At 39.2% G+C, this 12,293-nt stretch overlaps 1 protein-coding gene across 7 annotated transcripts in view; it reads right to left on the bottom strand.

The window, feature by feature from the left end:
• Positions 1-12,293, bottom strand: part of NFAT5 (nuclear factor of activated T cells 5) — an 85,254-nt gene that overhangs the window by 58,104 nt on the left and 14,857 nt on the right. The window lies entirely within an intron of this gene.

Below are 12,293 nucleotides of genomic sequence, written 5' to 3'. Positions count from 1 at the left end.
TGGAGGTAAGATGATTTTTTTTCTGCCTTTAAAACCATTAGATACTTCTTAGGTGATTTGTGGGAGGTGTCCAGTGTGTTTGAAACATAGTACCTATATCTTTAATTACATATTTACAGTTAGACAATCATGGCTATTAATGCTTTAGTTAGCTAAAGGTGCACAAAACAAACCAACTCCCTAAATATAAGTATAGCCAAGTAGAAAAAATTGCTAGGGACTCATACTAATCTGTAAAAGCTTCAGTGAAACAAAAAGTGAATCAACTTCTTTAAAAAATCCCCCAAATCTTATTAACAGTTAAGACCAAATCTGCAAAATCTTACTTCATCACCACTGCTGCCTCAACTATATTAATGCACCTATAGGGTTATATATCAACTTAAGATACAGTAGGGCCACGCTTACCAGGGTTCCATTGTCTGGCATTCCGCTGATGCGGCGGCTTTCAATTAGGAGAAATTCCCCATTTTATGGCCAGTTTTGCACTTTTGCGACATTTTCGCGCAACGCACCCCATTATCTTCAATGGGTTCCACTTTACGGCGGCAGTCCAGAACGGAACTTGCCGTATAAGCGGGGCCTGCCTGTACACTGTTCCTGGGACTGCAACACAGAGGTCCTGCCTTAGAGGTCACATGTGAAAAATAGCATCCTTGACAGATATAATTACCCTAACATTGCCACCATTTGGTGGCTGGATACCAACCTTCCTCTGGCAAGAATTCTGTTCAGGATTTAGCAATACCGTACTTCTTAAGCATTTAGTGCAATAATACTATGTTTTCCGCCCACCCAACAGGTATTGTTTGATGTTTCTTTCTATATCACCCATTAAATAACATGGTTTTAATTTAATGTTTTAATTATCGGCCACTCTGGGAACTCTTTGATGATGAAGAACAGGATATAAAGATATTAAATACAATAAATAAAAATAGCCTCTCAAAGCAGTTGGTGGGTTCTTTATTGTGGAAATGGATTTTACTGCTGTTTTTTAAAAAAACATTAACATGCAAAGAAATAAAAGCATCAGCAAGTTTTGGGGAATTGCAGGAACAGGTCAGAAAAACAACAGTCCTGTAGCACCTTATACACTAACAAATTCATTATCGCATGAAGTTTCATGAATAAATAAAACTATTAAATCTTTAAGGTGCTCTAGGAGTTTGTCCTTGCTACTACAGACTAACATGGCTGGTACTCTGAAGTTTGTACTCTGGATGGAGTTTGCCTTGATATACACGTTGTTGGGTTGCATCTCAGTCAGCAGGCCTTATTGCCATGCCTCTCCCAAAACAGTTAGCTGTTTTTCAGCTGATAGCTGGTATAAGCTTCTTGGTCAGCTAAACTTCTTGTAATATTTACGTACAAGAAACTTTCTTCACCTCTTTCCCTCAGGTTTTTTCTTTTTAAGAAACAAGGGGGTGGAGCCAGTGTAAATCCTCCTCAGAGAGGGCCCATTGAAATGAATGGATATGACTAAGGGTTGTAGCCATGCTAGTCCTACCCAGTTCCAAATGAATGGAATTAAGTTAGTCATGTCCATTTCTTTCAGTGGGGTCGAATTTAGTTGGCTACAACCCAAGGCATCCATGTGGTACAGAAAGCGGATCTCAACAAGTATTTTTCTCATCCCAGAAAAAATATGGAACCAGTTACCTAATGAGGTGGGCTCTCTAACACTGGAGGCATTCAAGAGGCAGCTGGACAGCCACTTGTCGGGAATGCTTTAACTTGGATTCCTGCACTGAGCAGAGGATTGGACTCAATGGCCTTATAGGACCCTTTCACTTTTCTATGATGAGATAAATCCAGCTTCCACACAGCATGAAACATCTCAAGTGCAAACCAGAGCTAGCCAGAAGAGCAGAGATAAGATCTACCAACCTCTCAAATGTAATCTCTCTTAACACACCCCATAAGCAATTTAGAGTATAAAGGAGCCACAACATGCCAGCTACAGCTTGCAATTAACTTAACCCAATATACCAAACATATCAAAGTCGATTAAGAGGTTAAACAAGATCAAGAAAATGTTAACAGCAGCTTGTTACATCTATCATTGCTCTCCCCCTCTCTCTCTGACTTCAGAAAGAATTAAGAAAAACTTGTGAAGTGCTTGCCTGGGAGCTACAATTCATAATCTCTGAATACAAGAATGAACAGTTGTGGTTTCCATGGGTCTTTGTGAGCATCTGTCACCCCTGCTAACTGACATAAATGTTCCGTATAAAAGTAATAAACATATCACAACTTCCCTAATGTTGTTGAAAGTATATGCAGCAGCTTAAACTTTACCAGTGAGAGAAGATTCCTCTGATTTCTGGTGTTACTGCTGTGGCGAGGGAAGCTTATCACCCACCCACTTGATAAGACAGCTCTAGGCTTCCTTTCCAGATTTGGAATCAGCAACTGTTATGCCTTAAGGCTTGACTAATGCAACAACTACTGCATGGACTCTGAAAACTGTTTGGGCTAAAGATAAATAATATAATTGGTGGGAATAATTCATGCATATTCAGAATACTGTGTTTTATTCTTTTTCTTTTTTTATAGAGCACCTAAAAAATCTAGGCACTATATAAAAATTAAAAGGCACAGGCCTTGCCTACAGGTTAACAAATAAATAGACATGACACAAAAATAATGGGGAGAGAGAAGTAATTAAGTAATGTTCCAAAACTCTTAAGATGACCAGGTGGAATGGTCACTACCAGAAATAGTTCTAAGATGGGAGGACCAAAACTACAGCAGGTCCCAGCCAGATGGTTGTGTCACTTTTTCCTCTGATGCACACTGCAGGCAAAATGGTGACTAATGGAGACAGTTCAGTGAGGTAGAAGCCCAGTGTCAAAATATCATAGCATTCTGTCAATAGTCTAGCCAACAAGAAGCGAAAAATAACTGCTTAGGCTACTACAGGTTTAAAATACAGGAAAGACTGGATGAGTAATTTAAAGAAAACCTTCAATAAAACTGCCATAAAATAATCTGAAATATACACGTTCAGAAGTAGGGACAGAATACTTAAGAAACATTTCCCAGTTCTGACTTCTTTATGACATTTCATCATTTATTATAAACTGGCACGCTTTTAAAAACAAAAAAAAATGGAAGAGAACATTCTAAAATACCAGAAAGTAACCACATAAAGCTCAAGACCTACAGTGCCTTGCAAAAGTAATCAGACTCCTGTCAATGCTCTGGTATTACTGAATTACAAATTGTACACTGTAATTTCGTTCTGCATATTTTATTTTGAAACACTGAAACTCAAAATCAATTACTGTAACACAACATTGGTATTATGTTGGGAAATGTTTGTAAGAAACATAAAAAACTGAAACATGTTGCTTGTATAAGTATTCAGCCCCTGTGCTGTGGAAGCTCCCAGTTTACACAGATGAAAAAAACTGCCCTATCGAGGACACAATTACTTTACCATTGGCCTCCACCTGTGAACCATTAAAGTTGCTGTCACATTGTCAGGATAAAACCCCACTGTTGAAGGATCACTGGTCAGGCTGTGGATCTGAAGGAAACTGAAGACCAAAGAGCATTCTACAGAAGTGAGAGATAATGCAATACAAATGCATAGATTAAGAAAAAGGTACAAAATAATATCCAAGTGTTTGGATATCCCAATGAGCACAGTTGGATCAATAATTAGGAAGTAGAAGCTGCATCACACCACCCATACACTGCCAAGAAAAGGCCATCCCTCAAAACTCAGGGCTCAAACAAGAAGGAGACTTGTGAGAGAAGCCACAGAGAGGCCAACAATCACTTGGAAGGAGCTACAGAGTTCAGTGGCTGGGAGTGGAGTAATGGTGCACCAGTCAATCATATCAAGAGGTCTGCATAACACTGGCCTGTATGGGAGGGTGGCAAGAAAGAAGCTGTTACGCAAACAGTACCATCCGAAAGCATGTCTGAAGTTTGCCAGAAAGCATGAGAGTGCTCCAGCTGCAATGTGGGAAAAGGTTTTGTGGTCAGATGAGACCAAGATAGAGCTTTTTGGCCAAAACTCAAAGTGCTATGTGTGGTGCAAACCTAACACTGCCCATGCCTCAAGACACACCATCCCTACAGTGAAGTATGTTGGTGGCAGCATCATGCTGTGGGGATGCTTCTTATCAGCAGGAACTGGGCATCTTGTTAAAATTGAAGGAAGAATGGATGGAGCAAAATACAGAGAAATACTGCAAGAGAACCTGCTTCAGTCCACTCAAAAACTGAAGCTTGGGAGGAAATTCACTTTTCAGCAGGACAATGATCCCAAGCACAAAGCCAAAGCAACACTGGAGTGGCTCAAGAACAAAAAGGTGAATGTCCTACAGTGGCCCAGTCAAAAGTCCTGATCTCAATCCCATTGAGAATCTGTGGTGCTCTTTGCAAATTGCGGTCCACAAGCAACATCCAACCAACCTGAATGACCTGGAGCAAATCTGCCAAGAAGAATGGGCCAAAATCCCTCCGACACTGTGTGCAAAGCTGGTATATACCTACCACAAAAGAATAAAATTGCTATTGCAGCAAAAGGTGGCTTTACCAAATATTAATGTGTGTGGGCTGAATAACTTATGCAAGCAACATGTTTCAGTTTTTTATGTTTCTTACACACATTTCCCACATAAAATCTATGTTATCTTAAAATAATTGATTCTGAGTTTTAGTGTTTCAAAATAAAATATCGTAAAGAATGAAATTACAATGTACCATTTGTAATTCAGTAATACGAGAGCATTGGTCGGGGGTCTGATTACTTTTGCAAGGCCCTGGATATAAAAGACTAATCAACGCAGTTACTCTGGAACAACAATGGTAGATTTTAAAACACTATTAACAATATCCATGACTGAATCGGCAAGAACTAACGAAATGTTACTAGGATATGTTGCCTCACGTAAGAACTTACAAGATTAAAAACTTCACTGCATATACTAGGCTGCAACTCTACCAGGGAGTAAGCCCCCCTGGACGCAGTGACACTTGCTGCTAAACAGACATGCAGAGGATTATGCTCATTTACTGGGCCCCTAGAGTACAGTATAGCTTTATCTCCTTCCTTGAATGCCAAGTATAAAATCTAGCAGTATACCTGCAACTGGCAGTTTATCTTCTACCATTACAGCCAAGGCGGACACATTCCAATCACAGCAATTTCTTGTCCTGGCTTACTGCCACATCCCTTTGACCCTGATCAGAAGCCTGCAACCCTCCTGCTATAATAAGTACAAAGATATGACTCCACAAAAAAAACATTAAGTTGCCAAGCATATTAATAATTTCAAAAATATAACACTCTGTTTGGTGCACCAAAGGTGGAATGAAAATGAAATATGCAAATAAATAAAAACAGAATTTTATTTTATACTACTTTTAGTGTTGATGTTCATAACTCATATATGACATAAGGAAATTCCTGCCTAGGTGAAAATTCTGTTTCCAGAGACAAGATGGCTGCTCTTATATTGTTTTATTTTAGAAAGTCATCCTTAACTGGTAGATCAATTAGCTAAAGCATTAGTTGATTAATTGGTGGTGGTAATTATGATATATTCATTATTGAAAGCTACTTTGATTCTGGCATGTTACTAAAAAGAAGAAGAAAAAATGTTTATAAAAAATGAAAGTTAATGAAAAGGCTGTATTAAGGATTAGTAATTGTAAATTTATTTAAGTCACTAAAATCAGTCACCTGTTTTTTAAACCATTTCCATCATTTTACAGCCTGAAAATAGAATTTCAAATCTCTCCCTCTAAACAGTTTAAGGCAATAGATTCATTTAACTTGCCATTGATATTTATTTATTTATTTCATTAAACTTATAGACCGCCCCATAGCCGAAGCTCTCTGGGCGGTTCACAAGACAAGAAACATCAAAAAACAATAAACGTGTAACAATATAAAACAGATTAAAAGTTTAAAATGTTAAAAAGTTAAGACAATGTCAGCGCATACTAAAACATGTTAAAAAGCCTGGGTGAAGAGAAAAGTTTTAACCTGGCGCCGGAAAGATAATAACGTTGGCGCCAGGCGTATCTCCTCTGGGAGATCGTTCCACAGTTCGGGGGCCACCACAGAAAAAGCCCTTTTCTGCGTTGCCACCCTCCGAGCCTCCCTATGAGTAGGAACTCGGAGGAGGGTCTTTGATGATCAGCGTAGTGTACGGGCAGGTTCATAAAGGGGAGGCATTCCAACAGGTATTGTGGTCCTGTGCCGTGTAGGGCTTTATAGGTCAAAACCAGCACTTTGAACCGGGCCCGGAAACAAATAGGCAGCCAGTGCAGGCGGGCCAGAATCGGTGTTATATGGTCGAACCGTCTGGTCCCCGTTAGCAGTCTGGCTGCTGTATTCTGCACAAGCTGCAATTTCCGAACGTCTTCATAGGTTTGATGACAAAATTGATTTTATTTTGAGTGACTGTTCTAGAGTTTTGAACTATAGCAGGTTGTATCAGCCCTGTAGCCAACCCTCCTTGGTAGGTGGGGCATTTTTGAGGGAGGGGAGGTTCACAGCACCAGCCAATCCCACACACACACACACACTCACAGGTGGAGAGATTGTGAAGGCCAGACAAGGGGAAGAGAAAGGCAGTGAGCTTCTCCCTCACTTCTCCTCCATGCAAAATTTGTGTTAACTTACATAATGGGCTATAAAGGTCAAGAAACAGAAAATTTAGTACGAACAACAGGAATTAAATAATTGGCATGTTTTGTTTCATAAGAAAAAAGGATGTTAAGGATACACTGAACAAGGGGATAGTGAAAGGTTTTAACTTCTCCTTGAGGGTCGCTGCTAGTCTTGTTCCTGACCTTTAGATTTTCCTTCCTTTTGGAAAATCAAGAGAAAACTTCTTAATTGACTGCTCTATAAAGGACTAGGTAAGCAACTGGAAACTAATTGTAGAAAGCAACTGGATTTTTTAAAAAAAGATTGCTGATTAGGAAAATCAGAAATTACACTCAAGTTACAGCCTAGGTGACCAGCTAGCTAGCTAACTGTAATGTGCTAGCTGGGTTTCTTTTCCTCTAAGGCTTCATCTTTTGCCATCAAGTACTCAAGAAAAAAGAAAAAATAGCCACTATGATTATCAGTATAGTGAGTGCTTTAAAAGAGTAAAGCATAATTTAAGGTAGATATTTTTTCACTTTATCTCTTTATTTCATCATTTAACAATAAACACCCAATCCTGCACTACTCATTATAATGTATGCAGAATAAACAAAGGCTTACTTCCTACTGCAGGCACACAAACATGCTTCTTTATTGCTGGCTGGGTAGAGGACACAACTGAAACTGAAAAGCAGAGGAAACTAAAGTCCAAGGAGTGGAGTCTAACTCTAGCCCATAATACAAAGTTCTAATATTTAACTCTTACTAGTGGTTACTAGATCTAGGGCCTTTTCTGTGGTGGCCCCTGAGTTGTGGAACAGCCTCCCCGAAGAGGTACGCCTGGCGCCTACACTTCTATCTTTCCGGAGCCAGGTAAAGACCTTTTTATGCTCCCAGGCATTTTAATCTTTTAATTTTCTTAATCTTTCTACTTTTAACATGTATCCTTCTTAATTTGTGTTGTATTTCATTTTTGTTGTGCTTTCTGTTGTTTGTTTGTACATGTTTTTGTGATTTTTTACTATGATATATTGTATTTTATCTTGTTTGTTCACTGCCCTGAGAGCTATTCTGCTAAGGGCGGTATATAAATTGAAATAATAAATAAATAAATAATAAACTCTTCAAGGATTGTGCTACTACAGGCTGGGTTTTTTCAGGATCACTTAAGTAATTATAGCATGACTGGGATCATGAAAAATCCACCTTCAGCGAAGAAAAGTCTTGATGAACAGGGGGGTTCTTACACAGAAGGCTTTTGTTGTGTACTTCCCCTGCCTTATTCACTGAATTTTTCAGAGGGTTCTATTCTTAAATTGCTCCTTTTCTTAAAGCAAGGTGTCATTGTTTAAATGGAGGCTGTCATTATCTGTCATGTCACAAATTAAAAAGACAATTTTCAAACAAAATCCGAGGGAATGGGTAAACAACCATATGCCCCACCCTGGCTACAGGACTGGGTTGTATCCAGTGTTACTTCTACTCCAAGTAAACCCACTGAAATTTATCAAGCTATCAATCATGTCCATTAGGTCCAGTGGGTCTACTCTGAGTAGAACTAACACTGGATATAACCCTATGATTTTAAATATTCACTTAAATGCTCTAGGTAATAGCATGACTTAAATATCTACCTACACATGATTATTTTTTATTTAGGTTCACTTAGGGCATTCCATTTCAGCATATCTGTCATTATTCATTCAAAACTAATGCTGCTGCAGTGGTGAGACTGTGCTGGGACCATCAAGGGGCAAGCTTTTCCACCTGCTTTGCCCACTTGCCCCTGCTCTTAGTGACATTTTTCTGGGGACTATCCTTTACCAGGAAGATGAATGCTTTTGGTTTTTAGCTATTGTTCTTTTTAGAAATGCTAGGATTTCGTTGGCTTGAATTTTTGTAAGTTGAATTGTATTATTTGTATTTTTCTATTTGTGTGTAAACTGCCGGGCCTTTTTGGCCAAGGCGGCCTGGAAATAAACCATAACACAACATAACAAAATAACTTACACAGTAGGGCCCCACTCATACAGCAGGTTACATTCCAGACCCCCACCGAAAAGCAAACCTGCCGAAAAGTGCAACTCCATCAATAAAATGGTGCCCGACACTCAAAAAACACCATAAAAGCAGAACAAGCGCTGTATGAGTGGGGGGTTACTCTAATTGAAAGCCGCTGTATTAGTGGAACACCAAAAAGCAGGGCCGTACTGTAAAACATGTTCTAAATTTATTTGCTTGGTTACAACAGCCAAGTTTTTTTAAATATATGACAACTGGTATCAGAAGCCTAAAATAAATAAATAGTTATCTATGGGTATTCAGAATAAGCTTTCCCAAAGATTTAGGTATATCTAATAAGTATCAAAAATACCATGCTTAAACAATATTCAGCACCAAAAGGGGCTAAAAATTATTTTAGAGGCATGCACAAAACTGACTACTAATCCATTGCAAGATCTTGGGCAAATGTTTCAATATGGCCAATAAGAGTGCAAAGATAATCTGTACAAGAACAAATTGAGGACTTTAGTTGAAATCCAAGAAGATGTGACCTCATAAACTTACTAATATATGTGAGACTCCCAAGATCACAAAGATTCAGCCTTTGGAACTACTGATAAATCAACAGTTTGACTTTAATAAAATTTGAAGATACTGAGTATGTCTCTGAATGCTAGTTGCTGGGAGTCACAAGCGGGACAGCGCTGCTGAGCTCAATTCCTGCTTGCAGGCTTCCCATGGGCATCTGGTTGGCCACTGTGAGAAGAGGATGCTGGTCTATATGGGCCATTGGCCTGATCTAGCAGGCTCTTCTTATGCTCTTATTGCTTTGAGTGGTAAAACCACCACCACCACCAGGACACCAGCACTACAGAGCACCAAGAAGAACTGCTGGAGAGTCCCTATTTGTGGTTCTGTGGGCTAGTGAGGGAGGAAGAGAGTGATGGTGACACCTCAATTATGGAACTCCCTCCCACTTGAGATAAGATAATCCTTCACATTAGCTACTTTTGGACAACAGGTGAAAACATATTTATTTCTCTAAACCTCTGAACTTGATGCTCATGTTAGTGTTTACATAATGAGGCATGATTTTATTTTGTTTTGTTTAATTTTTTTATATTAATGCTTACACTGTATGTTGCGTTGTAAGCTGTCCCGTGCTCTGAACTAGAACAAGGGTAGGTATAAAAACTCTGAAATAAACAAAGACATATTTTGTCATAGTAAAGAACAAGCATATTCCTCAGTTTCTGTTTACAAAACTTTATCTTATTTAATACTAGCTAAAGCTAGACAGCAGTACTTGAGATGAAATAGTATATCAACTTCTTTGGGAGTAAACTCAACTGAACTCAATGGGACTTACTTTTGATGAGAAATATATAGCATTGTGCTGTAAAATGTTGTTTGTTATTATTATTTTATTATTTATTGGATTTATTAGTCGCCCATCTGGGAGGTTGTACAGCCACTCTGTTTGTTGGGTGTGGGAGGAGAAGAGACAGGACTACTATTTACCATTGTCCTGTCCAAAACTAGTTTTTCACAAAAAACCATCCCCTGAAACATCTGAGCACTTTCAACCTGTTCAAACTTTTCTTTTCTAGCCTTATCGATGTTTTGTTTACACTTTGAACCAAGAAGATTGAAAACAAAACTAAGCACATGAATGTCACTGATACAATCAAAGGCTTTGCATACCTTTCTTAATCTCATCTTAATGTTGACCTTTGACATATTTTGGCAACAAGAGTTCATATCTACTAGGCAATTTTTTTAGGAATATTCTTCCTCACCTAATCAAATGCATCTAATTTCTTATGTTACACACACACACGCAAAAGGGGGTATGCCAGGAATAACTGCATCTACTGTCCCTGGCCCCAGCATAATTCCACAGGCTAGCAATCACTCTGTTTAGTTGCCATCCATACAGAAAGGAACCTTCAAGGCAGCCCTGGCTGAAGAAGCAGTTGACATGTCCAAATCACCCCAGAGTTCCAAATATTGACAAGACCCAGGGAAGTCCAATCATACCTTCTACTTCTTGGACTAGAAAACAGGAGAAATCGCATGCTGCTGAGGAAGCCAAGGGAAGTCATGGCTTAATAAAAACTTCATTCAACGACCTGTCATGCTGCTTTTCCCTTCTATGCAAAGTCACTCAATAACACACAGCTGCTACGTTTCACTGAAAGCAGGGATTATTAAAACTTCTGACTTCTCACTCAGACTACCTCAGCAACTGCCCATGCCCTGTATGGAGCAGGCCTTGCTTAAAGAATCACAGATGAAACAACAACCAAATAAAGTCAAATTGCATGTTGAAAATCCAGAGTTTTAAGGAACATATCAATGAACAAAAACTATTGCAGAAATATAATGTCAAGACCTACAGAAATACGTGCAGGCCACTGGTTGCCCTAGCTCCATATTTTTGTTCCATGGATTTATTTTAGTCTTTTGGATCTGTTCAGACAGTGGTCTAATGATGCAAGTGTTATGGAAAAAAATATACTAAATAAACCTGAAATATACATATTTGAAGTTTCAGATTTCACAAGATTGTTCACAAGTCTGACCTATGTTACTAGTTCACTCAATTATTTTCCTTGGGGGCATGAATAGAAATAACTCCTGCATTTTGTGTAGAAAGAAAGAGGTTAGTTGAATCAACCCTGTTTCATGAGCCTGCAATACTCGTGTTGAGCCACTGCAATATTTTTACTTTTTAAAAACCCCTTGATCAAATAGTACATGCTGAACTTTTTCTTGTACCATGTTAGACATCCTGCTGGATTTTCTTCTTCTTCTACCTGTTATCAAGGCCAAGTACTGTATCTTCCTTAAAGATTACACACTGCACCTATTACTTTCATTTTCCCAGATGAGAGACTTTTGGGGCCTCTTGTATGATGGGGGAAAGGGAGGGCAGCATGGCAAGGTAGTTGACCCTGGTCATTATTTTGAGGACAAAATATTTTAGCCTCACTTCAATGTTTGAGTTCTCTCCCTGCTGGGGCTCCTTCAGAAGATGAATCAAGGAGTCACCAGAGCCAAACTGAGATGAGGATAAGAGACAATCGAACATCAAAATGATTTATTCCATTTCTATCTCTTTCCTCCTAGAAGGAAAGCATACACTATCCCTTCCCCCCTCCACACACATACAATTATTGTTATGCCATCTCTGTGAGGCGTGCTAGGCCAAAATGGTGCAGTCAGCCCAAGATTAGGACTCGCTTGGACAGACATATGACCATTTGTTTTTCACAATTCTCTCATCCACTGAAGCAGGAGTGGGGATGCAGATTCAACCTGCATTCAGCCATGAAGCTCAACAAGTGAGTGCTATCTCACTGGGTTGTTGTGATGATAAACAGAGAGGGAGAGGCCTCGAGCTCCTTGAAGAAAAGGTAAGGTAGAAACATTACAGATATATAAACAAGGTCCCTACACCATACACTGAAAGCAGATTTCCCCCACCTCCAAAGAATCCCGGGAACTGTAGTTTACCCCTTGCAGCGCTACATTTCCCAAGGTCCTTAACAAACTACAATTCCTATGGTTCTTTTAAGGGGGGAAACTGATGCGCTTTAAATGTATGGCGTTTCCGCAGGTTGGGGAGGAAGGAACTGATGCATGTATTGTAAAAATGGGAGGG

This window comes from Rhineura floridana, chromosome 13 (genome assembly GCF_030035675.1).
Source record: "Rhineura floridana isolate rRhiFlo1 chromosome 13, rRhiFlo1.hap2, whole genome shotgun sequence".
Taxonomy (NCBI): Eukaryota; Metazoa; Chordata; class Lepidosauria; order Squamata; family Rhineuridae; genus Rhineura; species Rhineura floridana.
The sequence above is the reverse complement of the archived record's forward strand: the minus strand, read 5'-3'. Positions and strand labels throughout refer to the sequence as shown.